The following is a 19,524-nucleotide window of genomic DNA, read 5'->3' as shown; positions in this document are numbered from 1 at the left end:
GCTGCATTCCAATGGTAACAGTACATACAAATACACTCCTACATGCACACGCATATACTCTATACAAAAACATGCTTACATTCAAATTCACAAACAGTGCTCACAAATACATCCCTACAAGAATGGCCAAATGGTAGATCCCCAGCTGGCATAGCATTGTGGGATTTGTACGACAGATAGGTATCTATCTCTTCTCCACTTTTGTGCTATAGTGGAGACCCTAAAAACATTCTTGTACCACAGCCCTCTCTACATTAGTTCCATCAGTAGCCTGGGGTGGAGGCCACGCTAGTACATCCTGCTCACTTAAATGTGAGTATTATACCATTTATATACCAGCTTTTTATTACTATATACAGAGAGCATTATTTTTGTTTTATCTTTTTCCCCATACCGAGGACCTTCACTAACTACAATCACCTACATCCTACCAGTGGGGGATCAGCGCCACTTATTGCCAGTTACACCTGAGCTTGTACTAGCTCTCTAAAAGGTGAGTAGGAGTATTACCATTGCTGCTAAGCTCCTTTTTAACACTAACAGATACAGATTACACTATTGGAGTTTTTTCTCATTTACCGGTACATGTTCCAACGGAACCTGAATATCCGACTACCTCAGAATCTTTACGACCAACAGATCCATACCTCACTCAAGTTCCTCAGTCAAGTTGGACTTTTTATCTTTATGTCTTTACTCTTTAAACCAGGACTATTCTATTTCCCATTTATGACTATTTGTATGTAAGTATACCATTTGGTTCTATTTCATTATTTTATATTTATTGTATGTACTGCGGCTTGACCTGATTTTTGTTTTAGTACAGGCTGTTTAGCATGTATAGATTGAGGATGGAGTAATAGATGTCTAGGCACTCCAGCTGGGATTCTTGGAGATTAAATACACGGACAATATAGGCACCCAGACCACTTCATCGCATTGAAGTGATCTGGGTGCAGTGCCAGTGTCTGTTTAGCCTTACAATTTAAAACTGCAAAATTACATTGCAGCGTTAACTAAAACCTCTATTGACTGTCTTTCGGACTGCCACAAAAGGCACTCTGATTGCAGTTTTACTTTGCTACCCGACGTTAGACGACCTCACGTTTTACATGATGAGGTCTAACATCTTCTATGTTCCCCTTAGAAAGGCACTGATTTGATGGTTTCCCATTGGGAATATTAAATGTGCATGAGGCACTCGCTACACATGCGCATAAGGTCTCACCATTGCAGTGACGTTGCAAGCCGAGTTAGCTTTGGTGCTTTTTAGAGGGGTTTTAACCCTTTAATTGTACAACGGTGGGACACCTAGAAAACTAGAAACAGGAACACTTTAGCGTTAGGAATACATGTTTGTATTCTTAACACTATAGTCTTCCTTTAACCCTTAAATGCAGTGAATTGTTGCACTGCGATATAGCGGTGGTCAGTAGTTAAGACAATAAACATCTTAGAATATGTGATACCTTGTGTGTTAGGTATATTATCCAGAATGCCTCTGATTCTGAAGTTTCGTTGTCTATTCTTATCATCTGCATCTGCTATTTTCTCTATAATGGTAGTGTGGACTCGCTTGAGTCATTCTGCCTCCAGATTCCTCCTCCATTGCTTGAATACATATCTTTTATAACCAATGCAATATCTGCAGCAAATCATTCTTTAATTTCAGTGAGCAGGTTCCTGATATCAGCCCTGATGACAGGTAAGTGCTCCTCTGTGGATGTTTAACACATTGGTCTCTTCTTTAGCCCTGGAACTGCCTCCATGTTGTCTTAGAGGGCAGCAGCTTTGAAGATAAGCGAAGCATGTCTGCAATGTCTTTAGAAAAAGAAACCAAATCGCTTCTGCAAATCTTAAGTCCCTTTCCAATGGAATATTGGTAAGACAAAACTAATATGCAGAATTCAGAAAAATAAACACTGTGTCTCTGGAGCTCTGAGAATATGCGTCTGCTTTGTTCTGTCACTTTTTGTGTTTTTTTGTGTGTCAATTTAAAAATTCGTGGTGCCCCCATAGAGGACATGCATATTGTATGTAATGTTTAATTTTACACTGTGGCCAAGGAGTGGCTCTGTATGCGACTTTTAGCAATCTTTCTTAAAACTGCTATTCGATTCTTCTTTGATTCTCATAAAAGATTAGTTGTTTGGGGTATTAATGCGCATAACCATCAGACAGTAGAAGGCTGGTGACTCCGTTAGTAGATGGAAATTGTAGATGACATGTAGCCAGACTGGATGCAGGTTAGCTGATTCTGGAAAGGTGTCGCCTTCCGCAATTCTTAAGTTTTGCATTGGTTTCCTGAATAAAGCATATGATATAAAGATTTTGTGTATGAAGACAGTGTGCCTGCTCTGGGGAAATAATACACGAGGAATTCACTTTGGCAGGAAACATAATGGACGGTAATGTATCTCACAGATGGCCTTTTGGAATTCAGTCAGTAATTTAAAAGACAACTACCATAATGTCAAAAAAGGGTTTCAGAAAAATTGCAAATATAATTAGTATAACTTTATTTCCCATCACTCCCCTTGTGATGTGTGTGGGGAGACTGTGTGACTTCCGCTTCCCCAAAACATTTTATTTAGAATTTTCTTATTTAAAGGAACACTCCAAGCACCATAACCACTACAGTGTGCCATTTTAGAATGGTTTGACTATACCTGGGGGCTGCTGGGCACCACTTCCCATTCTGCATTACTATCTCACCCAATGAGATAAGCTTCGTACTGTAGGACTTAGCTCAGTGGTGTGGCATTGGGACACCATATTTACTACAAGATGCTGTAGTAGTTATGGTGCTTCTTGTAGTATGCCCCACTTATGCATACCTGCATAAATAAATTCCTGATGGTCTGGTAATACAGTTTCCTGCTGATCTGGAGGAGGCATGTGTGGTACGTGCCTCTGGCGGTCTCAGACCACAGTAAATGCTTCTTCTGGTCAAGGGCTCCGCATTGAATCAAAGCAAAGGCTAGAGAACCAGGCAGCTGTGCCCTGATTCATTCAATGAGCACAGGAATTGCAAACAAGCATTTACTGTGGTCTGAAAACAGTGAAGGTGCATACTACAATGGTATCTCCTTCCAGCATCACTGTAATCTCGCTTCTATTTTATATACTGACGAATCTACAATGCATGAAATACAAATCAAAATACAATGTGTCAAGGGAGCCATAATGGCAGGTGTGGTCATGTTCCCAAACCAGTTCCCCCATAGTGACAATACTGCATAAATACATAGACGAACACTTGTAGTCACATACAGTTGTAATCAAAATCATTCACCTCTATTGGCAATCAGGTGTATTGTCAAAATGTACAGACTTTCAGCTGTTTGTAATGAACTAATCAAACCAAAGCAATTGAAATAGATCAACACAACGAATGCTTCAAGTGTTTTCACCCAAATTCAACTGAAAATGCAACTGATGATATAATATAGGGAATAGCTAGTCTGTACAGTTTCCCCTGTTTCTGAGCAGGGAGTGAATCACAGAAGATCATAGAGACTAACTGTGTTTTCGAACACTGTCTGACCCAAGGTGTGTATGTATATGGCTGAAGGATGTATATTGATGAAGATAGGGCGTTTTTCTCATTATTTACATATAATTCATAAAAAAAAAAAAAATCTATTTCCTTTCAAAATTTGATGAAAGGATTATTATTTCAAAATTCGTTTTGAGGTGACTGCCGATTTATACTATTCTTTGCTACATTTTGATATATCTACTGGCGGTTTAGGTTGGTTACATAGTAGCTGCTAATTTGATTGAATATATTGTTTCAGATTCCATTGTGTGCATTTGTATGTGCTTTTTACCGAAGAGTATTAATTAATCATTGACTTGTATCTTATACATATATATAATTTTGTAAAAGTTTTATTTTTACAGCGTTCTCTATATTTACAATGTTTGTGCTTTTTTTCCGACGTATGTGATGACAGATTTTATTAAATTAAGACAATAATTTCTAGGGAGTAGTGGCAGATAGTAACTCCATGGTACTAGTAGTGACATTTTGCAGTAGGTAAACAGTCGCTAATCCCTAACAGAAGTACCAGTTGCTTTAGTAATGGCTGGTTGCTAACAAGTAGTAGTATTATTGTAAATGATTCCCATGGAGTAGTAGCATTATTGTAAATGATTCCCATGGAGTAGTAGTATTATTGTAAATGATTCCCATGGAGTAGTAGCATTATTGTAAATTATTCCCATGGAGTAGTAGCATTATTGTAAATTATTCCCATGGAGTAGTAGCATTATTGTAAATTATTCCCATGGAGTAGTAGTATTATTGTAAATTATTCCCATGGAGTAGTAGTATTATTGTAAATTATTCCCATGGAGTAGTAGTATTATTGTAAATGATTCCCATGGAGTAGTAGTATTATTGTAAATTATTCCCATGGAGTAGTAGTATTATTGTAAATGATTCCCATGGAGTAGTAGTATTATTGTAAATTATTCCCATGGAGTAGTAGTATTATTGTAAATTATTCCCATGGAGTAGTAGCATTATTGTAAATTATTCCCATGGAGTAGTAGTATTATTGTAAATTATTCCCATGGAGTAGTAGCATTATTGTAAATTATTCCCATGGAGTAGTAGTATTATTGTAAATTATTCCCATGGAGTAGTAGTATTATTGTAAATGATTCCCATGGAGTAGTAGCATTATTGTAAATGATTCCCATGGAGTAGTAGTATTATTGTAAATGATTCCCATGGAGTAGTAGTATTATTGTAAATGATTCCCATGGAGTAGTAGCATTATTGTAAATGATTCCCATGGAGTAGTAGTATTATTGTAAATGATTCCCATGGAGTAGTAGTATTATTGTAAATTATTCCCATGGAGTAGTAGTATTATTGTAAATTATTCCCATGGAGTAGTAGTATTATTGTAAATGATTCCCATGGAGTAGTAGCATTATTGTAAATTATTCCCATGGAGTAGTAGCATTATTGTAAATTATTCCCATGGAGTAGTAGTATTATTGTGAATTATTCCCATGGAGTAGTAGCATTATTGTAAATTATTCCCATGGAGTAGTAGTATTATTGTAAATGATTCCCATGGAGTAGTAGTATTATTGTAAATGATTCCCATGGAGTAGTAGTATTATTGTAAATGATTCCCATGGAGTAGTAGTATTATTGTAAATTATTCCCATGGAGTAGTAGTATTATTGTAAATTATTCCCATGGAGTAGTAGTATTATTGTAAATGATTCCCATGGAGTAGTAGCATTATTGTAAATTATTCCCATGGAGTAGTAGCATTATTGTAAATTATTCCCATGGAGTAGTAGTATTATTGTGAATTATTCCCATGGAGTAGTAGTATTATTGTAAATTATTCACATGGAGTAGTAGTATTATTGTAAATTATTCCCATGGAGTAGTAGTATTATTGTAAATTATTCCCATGGAGTAGTAGCATTATTGTAAATGATTCCCATGGAGTAGTAGTATTATTGTAAATTATTCCCATGGAGTAGTAGTATTATTGTAAATTATTCCCATTGAGTAGTAGTATTATTGTAAATTATTCCCATGGAGTAGTAGTATTATTGTAAATTATTCCCATGGAGTAGTAGCATTATTGTAAATTATTCCCATGGAGTAGTAGTATTATTGTAAATGATTCCCATGGAGTAGTAGTATTATTGTAAATGATTCCCATGGAGTAGTAGTATTATTGTAAATTATTCCCATGGAGTAGTAGTATTATTGTAAATTATTCCCATGGAGTAGTAGTATTATTGTAAATGATTCCCATGGAGTAGTAGTATTATTGTAAATGATTCCCATGGAGTAGTAGTATTATTGTAAATGATTCCCATGGAGTAGTAGTATTATTGTAAATGATTCCCATGGAGTAGTAGTATTATTGTAAATTATTCCCATGGAGTAGTAGTATTATTGTAAATGATTCCCATGGAGTAGTAGCATTATTGTAAATGATTCCCATGGAGTAGTAGCATTATTGTAAATGATTCCCATGGAGTAGTAGCATTATTGTAAATTATTCCCATGGAGTAGTAGCATTATTGTAAATTATTCCCATGGAGTAGTAGTATTATTGTAAATGATTCCCATGGAGTAGGAGCATTATTGTAAATTATTCCCATGGAGTAGGAGCATTATTGTAAATTATTCCCATGGAGTAGTAGTATTATTGTAAATTATTCCCATGGAGTAGGAGCATTATTGTAAATTATTCCCATGGAGTAGTAGTATTATTGTAAATTATTCCCATGGAGTAGTAGTATTATTGTAAATTATTCCCATGGAGTAGTAGTATTATTGTAAATTATTCCCATGGAGTAGTAGTATTATTGTAAATTATTCCCATGGAGTAGTAGCATTATTGTAAATGATTCCCATGGAGTAGAGTAGTATTATTGTAAATTATTCCCATGGAGTAGTAGTATTATTGTAAATGATTCCCATGGAGTAGTAGTATTATTGTAAATGATTCCCATGGAGTAGTAGTATTATTGTAAATTATTCCCATGCAGTAGTAGTATTATTGTAAATGATTCCCATGGAGTAGAAGTATTATTGTAAATGATTCCCATGGAGTAGTAGTATTATTGTAAATGATTCCCATGGAGTAGTAGTATTATTGAAAATTATTCCCATGGAGTAGTAGTATTATTGTAAATTATTCCCATGGAGTAGTAGTATTATTGTAAATTATTCCCATGGAGTAGTAGTATTATTGTAAATGATTCCCATGGAGTAGTAGTATTATTGTAAATGATACCCATGGAGTAGTAGTATTATTGTAAATTATTCCCATGGAGTAGTAGTATTATTGTAAATGATTCCCATGGAGTAGTAGTATTATTGTAAATTATTCCCATGGAGTAGTAGTATTATTGTAAATGATTCCCATGGAGTAGTAGTATTATTGTAAATGATACCCATGGAGTAGTAGTATTATTGTAAATTATTCCCATGGAGTAGTAGTATTATTGTAAATGATTCCCATGGAGTAGTAGTATTATTGTAAATTATTCCCATGGAGTAGTAGTATTATTGTAAATTATTCCCATGGAGTAGTAGTATTATTGTAAATTATTCCCATGGAGAAGTAGTATTATTGTAACTTATTCCCATGGAGTAGTAGCATTATTGTAAATGATTCCCATGGAGTAGTAGCATTATTGTAAATTATTCCCATGGAGTAGTAGTATTATTGTGAATTATTCCCATGGAGTAGTAGTATTATTGTAAATTATTCCCATGGAGTAGTAGTATTATTGTAAATTATTCCCATGGAGTAGTAGTATTATTGTAAATTATTCCCATGGAGTAGTAGTATTATTGTAAATTATTCCCATGGAGTAGTAGTATTATTGTAAATTATTCCCATGGAGTAGTAGCATTATTGTAAATTATTCCCATGGAGTAGTAGCATTATTGTAAATTATTCCCATGGAGTAGTAGTATTATTGTAAATTATTCCCATGGAGTAGTAGTATTATTGTAAATTATTCCCATGGAGTAGTAGCATTATTGTAAATGATTCCCATGGAGTAGTAGTATTATTGTAAATTATTCCCATGGAGTAGTAGTATTATTGTAAATTATTCCCATTGAGTAGTAGTATTATTGTAAATTATTCCCATGGAGTAGTAGTATTATTGTAAATTATTCCCATGGAGTAGTAGCATTATTGTAAATTATTCCCATGGAGTAGTAGTATTATTGTAAATGATTCCCATGGAGTAGTAGTATTATTGTAAATGATTCCCATGGAGTAGTAGTATTATTGTAAATTATTCCCATGGAGTAGTAGTATTATTGTAAATTATTCCCATGGAGTAGTAGTATTATTGTAAATGATTCCCATGGAGTAGTAGTATTATTGTAAATGATTCCCATGGAGTAGTAGTATTATTGTAAATGATTCCCATGGAGTAGTAGTATTATTGTAAATGATTCCCATGGAGTAGTAGTATTATTGTAAATTATTCCCATGGAGTAGTAGTATTATTGTAAATGATTCCCATGGAGTAGTAGCATTATTGTAAATGATTCCCATGGAGTAGTAGCATTATTGTAAATGATTCCCATGGAGTAGTAGCATTATTGTAAATTATTCCCATGGAGTAGTAGCATTATTGTAAATTATTCCCATGGAGTAGTAGTATTATTGTAAATGATTCCCATGGAGTAGGAGCATTATTGTAAATTATTCCCATGGAGTAGGAGCATTATTGTAAATTATTCCCATGGAGTAGTAGTATTATTGTAAATTATTCCCATGGAGTAGGAGCATTATTGTAAATTATTCCCATGGAGTAGTAGTATTATTGTAAATTATTCCCATGGAGTAGTAGTATTATTGTAAATTATTCCCATGGAGTAGTAGTATTATTGTAAATTATTCCCATGGAGTAGTAGTATTATTGTAAATTATTCCCATGGAGTAGTAGCATTATTGTAAATGATTCCCATGGAGTAGAGTAGTATTATTGTAAATTATTCCCATGGAGTAGTAGTATTATTGTAAATGATTCCCATGGAGTAGTAGTATTATTGTAAATGATTCCCATGGAGTAGTAGTATTATTGTAAATTATTCCCATGCAGTAGTAGTATTATTGTAAATGATTCCCATGGAGTAGAAGTATTATTGTAAATGATTCCCATGGAGTAGTAGTATTATTGTAAATGATTCCCATGGAGTAGTAGTATTATTGAAAATTATTCCCATGGAGTAGTAGTATTATTGTAAATTATTCCCATGGAGTAGTAGTATTATTGTAAATTATTCCCATGGAGTAGTAGTATTATTGTAAATGATTCCCATGGAGTAGTAGTATTATTGTAAATGATACCCATGGAGTAGTAGTATTATTGTAAATTATTCCCATGGAGTAGTAGTATTATTGTAAATGATTCCCATGGAGTAGTAGTATTATTGTAAATTATTCCCATGGAGTAGTAGTATTATTGTAAATGATTCCCATGGAGTAGTAGTATTATTGTAAATGATACCCATGGAGTAGTAGTATTATTGTAAATTATTCCCATGGAGTAGTAGTATTATTGTAAATGATTCCCATGGAGTAGTAGTATTATTGTAAATTATTCCCATGGAGTAGTAGTATTATTGTAAATTATTCCCATGGAGTAGTAGTATTATTGTAAATTATTCCCATGGAGAAGTAGTATTATTGTAACTTATTCCCATGGAGTAGTAGCATTATTGTAAATGATTCCCATGGAGTAGTAGCATTATTGTAAATTATTCCCATGGAGTAGTAGTATTATTGTGAATTATTCCCATGGAGTAGTAGTATTATTGTAAATTATTCCCATGGAGTAGTAGTATTATTGTAAATTATTCCCATGGAGTAGTAGTATTATTGTAAATTATTCCCATGGAGTAGTAGTATTATTGTAAATTATTCCCATGGAGTAGTAGTATTATTGTAAATTATTCCCATGGAGTAGTAGCATTATTGTAAATTATTCCCATGGAGTAGTAGCATTATTGTAAATTATTCCCATGGAGTAGTAGTATTATTGTAAATTATTCCCATGGAGTAGTAGTATTATTGTAAATTATTCCCATGGAGTAGTAGTATTATTGTAAATTATTCCCATGGAGTAGTAGCATTATTGTAAATGATTCCCATGGAGTAGTAGTATTATTGTAAATTATTCCCATGGAGTAGTAGTATTATTGTAAATTATTCCCATGGAGTAGTAGCATTATTGTAAATTATTCCCATGGAGTAGTAGCATTATTGTAAATGATTCCCATGGAGTAGTAGTATTATTGTAAATGATTCCCATGGAGTAGTAGCATTATTGTAAATTATTCCCATGGAGTAGTAGCATTATTGTAAATTATTCCCATGGAGTAGTAGTATTATTGTAAATTATTCCCATGGAGTAGTAGCATTATTGTAAATTATTCCCATGGAGTAGTAGTATTATTGTAAATTATTCCCATGGAGTAGTAGCATTATTGTAAATTATTCCCATGGAGTAGTAGTATTATTGTAAATTATTCCCATGGAGTAGTAGTATTATTGTAAATTATTCCCATGGAGTAGTAGCATTATTGTAAATGATTCCCATGGAGTAGTAGTATTATTGTAAATTATTCCCATGGAGTAGTAGTATTATTGTAAATTATTCCCATGGAGTAGTAGCATTATTGTAAATTATTCCCATGGAGTAGTAGTATTATTGTAAATTATTCCCATGGAGTAGTAGTATTATTGTAAATTATTCCCATGGAGTAGTAGTATTATTGTAAATTATTCCCGTGGAGTAGTAGTATTATTGTAAATGATTCCCATGGAGTAGTAGCATTATTGTAAATTATTCCCGTGGAGTAGTAGCATTATTGTAAATTATTCCCATGGAGTAGTAGCATTATTGTAAATTATTCCCATGGAGTAGTAGTATTATTGTAAATTATTCCCATGGAGTAGTAGCATTATTGTAAATTATTCCCATGGAGTAGTAGTATTATTGTAAATTATTCCCATGGAGTAGTAGTATTATTGTAAATTATTCCCATGGAGTAGTAGTATTATTGTAAATTATTCCCGTGGAGTAGTAGTATTATTGTAAATGATTCCCATGGAGTAGTAGCATTATTGTAAATGATTCCCATGGAGTAGTAGCATTATTGTAAATTATTCCCGTGGAGTAGTAGTATTATTGTAAATTATTCCCATGGAGTAGTAGTATTATTGTAAATGATTCCCATGGAGTAGTAGCATTATTGTAAATTATTCCCGTGGAGTAGTAGTATTATTGTAAATTATTCCCATGGAGTAGTAGCATTATTGTAAATTATTCACATGGAGTAGTAGTATTATTGTAAATTATTCCCATGGAGTAGTAGTATTATTGTAAATGATTCCCATGGAGTAGTAGTATTATTGTAAATGATTCCCATGGAGTAGTAGCATTATTGTAAATTATTCCCATGGAGTAGTAGCATTATTGTAAATTATTCCCATGGAGTAGTAGTATTATTGTAAATTATTCCCATGGAGTAGTAGTATTATTGTAAATGATTCCCATGGAGTAGTAGCATTATTGTAAATTATTCCCATGGAGTAGTAGTATTATTGTAAATTATTCCCATGGAGTAGTAGCATTATTGTAAATTATTCCCATGGAGTAGTAGCATTATTGTAAATTATTCCCATGGAGTAGTAGTATTATTGTAAATGATTCCCATGGAGTAGTAGTATTATTGTAAATGATTCCCATGGAGTAGTAGCATTATTGTAAATTATTACCATGGAGTAGTAGTATTATTGTAAATTATTCCCATGGAGTAGTAGTATTATTGTAAATTATTCCCATGGAGTAGTAGTATTATTGTAAATTATTCCCATGGAGTTTTGGTTAGTAGACAATGAAAATTCCAGAGGTAGACCAAAATAGTTGTATTGGAAAAATTCTCTAACTTGGCAATCTTTCAATCTTGTCCATTCTGGCATTTTCCATACACTTGACAAAGCTTGACAAAAGGCTGAGCGACACCAGTAATGGCTGTAGGGAAAAAAAGCTATCTATGGAGGATCACATGGTCTCTCCCATAAACCTTAGTGTTCAGAAAGCTGACATCAGCTCCTGGTAGGTGAAGCTCCAGGACCTGAAGAGGATGCGGCGGACGGGTTCAGGTAAGTAAAAACTCATCTTCCCCTACAACCTGACAACCATCGGAGCAGTGACTGTCGGGGTCTTTGCGAATAATGCAAAGCTCCCAGACCATGCCTTATACTTTATCCCATAAGTTCTTGTACATGAAATTAAATATTTAGTATCAGCAAAAACCTGGAAATCTGGAAATCTGGTGGGAATCTGTAGTAAAGAAAATCCAATGTCAACCCACAACCTTGAACATCCACATGGTGATAACGTCAGGGAACATCAATGGACCTTTAAGGGACTTTTTCACAGTTTATAGATGCTTTCAAAAAAATATAGGGCAACCAGGGCTGGACTGGCCCACCGGGATACCGGGAAATTTCCCGGTGGGCTGCGGCACCTGGGGCTGGACTGACAGCCCTAATCATCCTGCTCAGGCTCCTGTGATCCCGGCTGGCTATGTGTGAGCTGTGCGGCCGCAGAGGACCCCATGGGAGCAGGGGGAGCCAGGCGGCCAGCACACCTCACACATGGCCGTCCGGGATCATTAAAAAAAAATAAAATTGCGGCGGTGTTGCGGGGCAGGGCTTAGCGTGCGGCAGGGGCGGAGCTTACTGTGCAGCGGGGGCCTGCCTGACTGCAGCATGGGAAGCAGGAAGGAGTCCTTGCTTCCCCAACAACCAGCCTCCAGGAGCTCCAAGGGATGTGGAGGTAAGAAGCAGGTCAGTGTGTCTGTGTGTGACTGTCTGTGAGTGTGTGACTGTGTGTGTGTGTGTGACTGTCTGCCTGTGTGTGTGTGACTGCCTGTGTGTGACTGTCTGCGTGTGTGTGACTGTCTGTGTGTGACTGCCTGTGTGTGTGACTGTCTGCGTGTGTGACTGTCTGCGTGTGTGTGACTGTCTGTGTGTGACTGTCTGCGTGCATGTGACGGTCTGCCTGTCTCTGTATGTGTGGATGTTCGCCTCAGTGTCAGTGACTGTCTGCCTGTCTCTGTATGTGTGGATGTTTGCCTCGGTGTCAGTGACTGTCTGCCTGTCTCTGTATGTGTGGCTGTTTGCCTCGGTGTCAGTGACTGTCTGCCTGTCTCTGTATGTGTTGATGTTTGCCTCGGTGTCAGTGACTGTCTGCCTTTGTGTGTGTGCATCTGCTAGTGAGTGAGCGAGCGAGCATCTGTGTGTGTGTGTGTGGGCGCGCACATCTGCTAGTAAGGGAGCCTCTGTGTGTGCGCGCCTGCTAGTGAGTTTGTGTGTGTCAGTGAGCTTGTCTGTAGTGAATCTGTGTGTTAGTGAGCTCTTCTGTAGGGAGCATGTGTGTGTCAATGGGCTTGTCTGTAGGGACAGTGTGTGCGCATCAGTGAGCTTGTCTGTAGTGAGCGTGTGTGTGTGACAGTGAGCTTGTCTGTAGTAAGCTTGTGTGTGTATCAGAGTTTGTCTGTACTAAATTTGTGTGTGTGCCAGTGACCTTGTCTGTGTGTGTCATTGAGATTGTCTGGCAATGAGCCTATTTGTGTGCATCAGTAAGATTGTCTGTGTCTGCATGTGCGTATGCTTTACTGTATAATTTATTTACCCTGAAATAACTAATATTTGGAATTAGAAGAAGACATTTATCAATATATATATAAAAGCTGTTGTACTTTGCACTCAGGCTTCAAAGTTGTGTGACCGGGTGCATTACCAGGGTTCCAGTATCCAGGCAATTGAAACAGTTGGCTGCACTCTCAGATTTCCTTAAAACGTAACTTTTATTGAAATATTTAAGAGAAGATCAACGTTTCAGTCCCTCTTGTGGACTTTCATCATGATCCTGATGAAAGTCCACAAGAGGGGATGAAACGTTGATCTTCTCTTAAATATTTCAATAAAAGTTACGTTTTAAGGAAATCCGAGAGTGCTGCCAACTGTTTCAATTGCATATATATATATATATATATATATATATATATATATGTATATATATATGAAAAAACAATACATGTAGCTGCACTCACGGTTGGAGATTAAAATCTTCAATGCTTTTTTTCTTTCATTAAAAAATAGATCAACGTTTCAGTCCAGCTTGTGGACTTTCCTCAGGATCAAGATATATATATACACCCTACATAGCACACTGGCATATATTTTTTTCCAGGGCTGTTTCGTATCCCCAGTCCAGCCCTGAGGGCAACATGTTTTGAAATAAAATATTAACATTCATAATACCCACCTTTACACATTAATAAAAATAGACTTATACAACTAAATAACAATGTATAAATGAATATATTGTTCCCAATCTGGAAAAATGTTGTTTGTAAAACTGTAAAATATTTATCAAAGATGCGATACATTTATAAGAGAGGGACCTTACGTGTACACTACAGTATAAGAAAAATTCACAAGTCCATTCTTACAGGATAAATATGTGTCTCTAAAATTTATTGCACTATTTACATACACTGCATATTTATAAATGTATAGATTTTATATATAGAGACTTTTTGAAGGAGAAAAAAGAATGAAAAAATAAACACACATAGTAGAAGCACACATTTTAGATAACGCTGAACAAATTTGCATTTTACTTTACATTCTATTACAGGTATCAAAACTAGCTGTTTATTGAATATTTTGTCACAATTATAATTTATTTCTAATACTTTGTACAGTTTATTTACCACTTATTGTTTAAATCACGTTATCGCCAGCTATTCACATGAGTCTGATATTTTAAGATGCATGGCCATTTCCAACAATTGCGGCAGTTATTTGTGTTCAAAATCTCCCCAAAAGGACCCCCAAAACTATATTTCATCAATGTTCTACCATACTCAATTAATGCATTATCATATAATAATATTGTATGTACCTTTAAAGAGTCATGACAACATGTTAGGGAAACCGAATTTGTAGTGATGATAATTTTAGCTGTTCTTTGTCAAATGGCTGGCAACAGCTATTAAGGTATTGTATATTTCCAGGGCTGAGCTTTTTTTTTAACAACAGGGAGCTATTAGAAAATGGCCACCAGAATGTTTTCAGTGGCTGTGTGCAGCCACTTATCCCCACATAATACATACATTGATCAGCCACACCATTAAAACCATCTGCCTAAAATAGTGTATACCTTGATGCATCTTGTGCTCCCAAAACAGCTCTGATGCATTGAGGCATGGAATCCACAAGACCTTCTGAACGTGTCCTGTGGAACGTGTCCTGTGGTATCTTTCACCAAGACATTAGCAGCAGATCATTAACGTTCTGCAAGTTGCAAGGTGGGACATCTGTGGATCAGATTTGTTGTTCCAGCACATCCCACAGATGCTCAATCGGATTAATACCTGAGGGATTTGGAGGCCAAGGCAACACATTGTAGAATTTGTTATGTTCCTCACACCATTCCTGAACAATTTTTGCACTGTGTCAGGGTGCATTATCCTACTGAAAGAGACCACTGCCATCAGGGAACACCATTGCCATGAAGGGGTGTACGTGATCTGCAACAATCTCTAAGTACATGGTACATGTCTAAGTAACATCCAAATGAATAGCATGAATACCAGGTCCCAAGGATTCCTAGCAAAACATTGCGCAGAGCACAATATTGTCTTTGCTGGCCTTCCTTCTCCCCATACTGCATCCTGCTGCTATCTCTTGCCTAGGTAAACAATGTACCCCTCTTCCCCCCGCGCCCATCCACCTGATCTAGAAGAAAACGTGATACATCAGACCAGGCAACCAACTTCCACTGCTCCATGGTCCAGTTCTGACACTCATGTCCCCATTGAAGGCACTTTTGGTGGTGCACAGGGGTTGTCATGGGCACTCTGACTGGTCTGCGGCTTCGCAGCCCCATACACAGTGAACTGCAATGTACTGTGTATTCTGACACTTTCACCGGCTGTCCTTCTTTGCACCACTTTTGGTAGGTACTAACCATTGCATACCGGGAACACCCAACTAGATTTGCCATTTTGAAGTTGCTCAGTCATCTAGCCATCACTATTTGGTCCTTGTCAAAGTAACTCAGCTATTTTTACTTGCCCATTTTTCCTGTTTCCAACACATGAAATTCAAGAACTGACTGTTCACTTGTTGCCCAATATATCTCACCCCTTGACAGGTTACCATTGTAAAAATATAATCAACTTCACTTCACCTCTCATTGGTGTTAATGCTGTGACTGATCAGTGTATATAATTAATGGCATTTGATATTTATACCTATCCACTTCCAGTAACCAGAAGAATGCATATTTATCTTTAGGTTGGTATTATAGAATAGCATGTGTGTTAGTTGGGAACCATGGCTACACACACAGTTGTTGACATCCACTTGAGGTAGCCATTTTGCAAGAAGGCATAAGTCATTTAAGTATACTTTAGAATCTACATATTTGCTAGTAATTCATGAACGCAAGACACGATGCGCAGTTTATGTTTGTGTATACCTTACTGAAAGTGAATGGTCTTTCTTTGGTCCCTGTAAATTCTAGAGGGGGAAGTGTCCTTTAGGCACTTAAATAGAATATATTTATATTATTAAATAAATGAATGAATAATTTTATATATAAACATATACAGACACACAAAATGTCTGATTATTTTACCATTGTTTCAGACATTTACTAACAATATTGAATTTGCGTTTATATTGATGTATTTCACATATGCTGACTAGCCTGTCGATTTACTTAGGGACACTAATACACTCTGCATGCTGAAAAGATTGTAATATAGCCATACTGAAATTATTAATCAGAAAAAATTGAAATATGGTTGACCTTTAAATATACATACATTATTAAAAGAACAAACAATGAATAATGCATCAGTTCGGCTCTCTTTGAACTTCTTTGCAGTTCTTTATCCTTTGGACATGCATATTTCCTGAGATATTTAAGCATTTTATAACCAAGCAGACATCCTATTTCAGAGGGTATAAAATGGCTGCATGGTTAAGCTTGAATTTAGCAGTCAATTGCAAGTAAATGGTTTGTGCATAAAACAAGCAGTAAAAAAATAAAAAAAATTGGGTTTTTGAACTCCAGTCCATAAGGGTGGCAAAAACAGCAGGTATGCAGAATAAAGCAGATTATTCCATTGTATAGCGGTGTGCAGTGGTAATTAATTATAGGTCATTAAGAGATTGACTTCAGTGACTGACAGACCATCCTTAATCTCAAAATATAACTTAACATGTGTGATAGGTGATGTAAAAAATATAGAGTTTAAAAAATGTTTGGACACATTTGGTGATAGTACAGTATAGTGAAGTTCTAAATGATATTTAAGTTGTGTTCTGAAATTTGATTTCTGAAGTTTCATTCCTGCAATTCAACCATTTAAAAAAAATCACTAAATATTTAAATATCAAAGTTAACTATAGTATTTTGTCTAAAACCTAATATACATTTTAAGTCACAACACAAAATGTTATAAACAATGCAAAACGTGTTCTGTTGCAGAGCGCGTTCGGTATTACTGTTCGGTTTGTGAATTGTGCTACACCTCCAGAAGAGGTGTAACTGTCATGTGTCTTATTATAAGGGTCGATTCAGTTTCAAAAAACAGTTGACACAATCCTGTTCACTAACTATAACCAATTTCACATCACACAATTAAATGAAAACAAATCGGAAAAGATTCCATACCAACATAATCCAATTATTATTGTGCAATATCAGATTTATGAAGTTTCAACACATCCCTTTATTCCTCCAATTCAAAACTTATTTACATATCTAGAATATTTTAAATAATGTCTAACGTGTAATGTTGATCCATAAGTTAGGTGAACAAAAAACTATATTACAAGAATTCTTACCACTCACTACCCCCCTCCCCCAAAAAAAACATCCAAAAGAAAAACCTGTGAAATCAAACATACAAACAACCAAAAAAAAAACCACCAAACAAACAAACAAAAAAAAGCAACAAACCAAAACAAACAAAAAAATAAGATAAAATAAAATACAAAAATAAATCAGTCCATAAACGTGGTGCAAATCTCAGTCTGGCTGTCTCCAGTGCTGTTCACAAACCAGTTGCAGCATTTTGCCTGTTGTTGAATTATACAAATCATTATTCTCAGGGTAATGACGTTTTATAACACAACAACAGTAATGGGAAGCATGTTACAGACCAGATAATGAAGAGCTAAGCAGCTGTATTAGGAACAATTAAAACTACATCTCTTATAAATGTTCGAAAGTGCCTAGATCAGTTATGACTATCCTAAGGTTAGCTGAGAATCATGGGAAAGGTAGTCCACAACCTAAATTAAAGTGGCACTTAGGTACCTTAACACTACAGCTCAGTGCAGTGCTATATAAGAGCATTGGTACTATCTTTAATATAAGGTTCATGCCTTGCATCTTTGTTATCGCTTTAAATATGGTGCAGTAAGTTACCATGTATGAAATGCTAATTTTATGAAAGACATGGGAATATCCACATTTCATATAATTAGAAAATCCAGTGCAGTTTAATAAGTTTAACAATGGCTTTTTATTAATATAACATGTTCAAGCGGTATTTTACTGGCTGTGGCCCTTTGTCATGTTTTGGCAAGAGTTTATTCATATAATCACTGTCAGAATCTCAGCCACAGCTTCACTTAATTATGAGAAGTTAATGCGGGGTTAGATTACTCATTGTGTTTGCATGCTGGTACTCTGAAGCCCATGGGATGTAGATCCTACTTTATCCATACTGTCAGTATTGAGTAGATGCAGTACTGGCTGGTTAAAACAACACATGAGGAATATCTAAATGCAAAAGTGAATGATCATTTCTAAAACCACATTTAAGGTTAAACCCTTTCATGGAACTGGCCAAGACCACCCACTGGGTTTCAGTAACTCCAACCAGCCCCCTAGCCGTGGTCATTGTATAAAGTCCCTCTGGCATAAAGGCTACCATTTTATTTTTCAATAGGACATACAGGTAGCCTTGTAGACACCCGAAGCTTGTAAGTATAGACGTGTAGCTTATACATGCCTGCACATCTCCCAGTGTTTTACATTTCTAAAGAGAGACACTTGTTTTTCGTAGCAGTAACTTTGAGCAGGGTCAGTGGACGGACATTATGGAGACGTTTTAGTGGATTTCATAACCTGATGATGGTTATACATGGACATGGATAAGTGATTTAAAAGCAAAGCATTTAATATTTAAGCTAATGTGTAAACAAATCAGTTTATGTGTAATTTATTATGATTTTTATTGATTTTTGGTGCTATGAAAGACTAACTAATGGAAATATTTTCTGCGTTTTTAAGAGGAGCACAAGAATGTTGAATTGGGAATATGGGTATTGAAGAGAGACATAATGTTGTATAGAAAGCAGGACTAGGCTTATTGCTATTATCTGGAACACTATAGTCTCTATGAAGTGTCCTATTTTAGTTTAACACAGGTAAAGGAAGCATGGTAACCTGCCTTTGAATGAATTCACATATTGAAAACAATTTTCTCCATCTTTGACCGGATTTTGAAAATGCAATGATTATCATGTGATCAGTTTTGGTGGCCATATTTTATAGCTTCTTTAATTCTATTTGGCAACTCATTAATCAATCGCAGGGATGTGCCCATGATTAATTCATGTATTCTAAAAAAATATGAATTCTCTCTACTTCCAGACTTTTAAAGGATGTCACACATAATGGCGAAATCAAAACTACTGGTAAAAACCCAAAACAAGCACATAGCTAATATGTCAAACCTTGTGTGGGAACCACACTGTAGTCCATAATTCTTAAGGCTGGAATACAATACTTACTTTGGTCATTACTAATACCTCAGGCAAAAAAAGCTAAATTTTTTAAGGGTATGCTTATTGCGCACGATGCATACTTTAAAGGGACCTGTCACTTCTCTGGCAA

This window comes from Pelobates fuscus, chromosome 2 (genome assembly GCF_036172605.1).
Source record: "Pelobates fuscus isolate aPelFus1 chromosome 2, aPelFus1.pri, whole genome shotgun sequence".
NCBI lineage: Eukaryota > Metazoa > Chordata > Amphibia > Anura > Pelobatidae > Pelobates > Pelobates fuscus.
The sequence above is the reverse complement of the archived record's forward strand: the minus strand, read 5'-3'. Positions refer to the sequence as shown.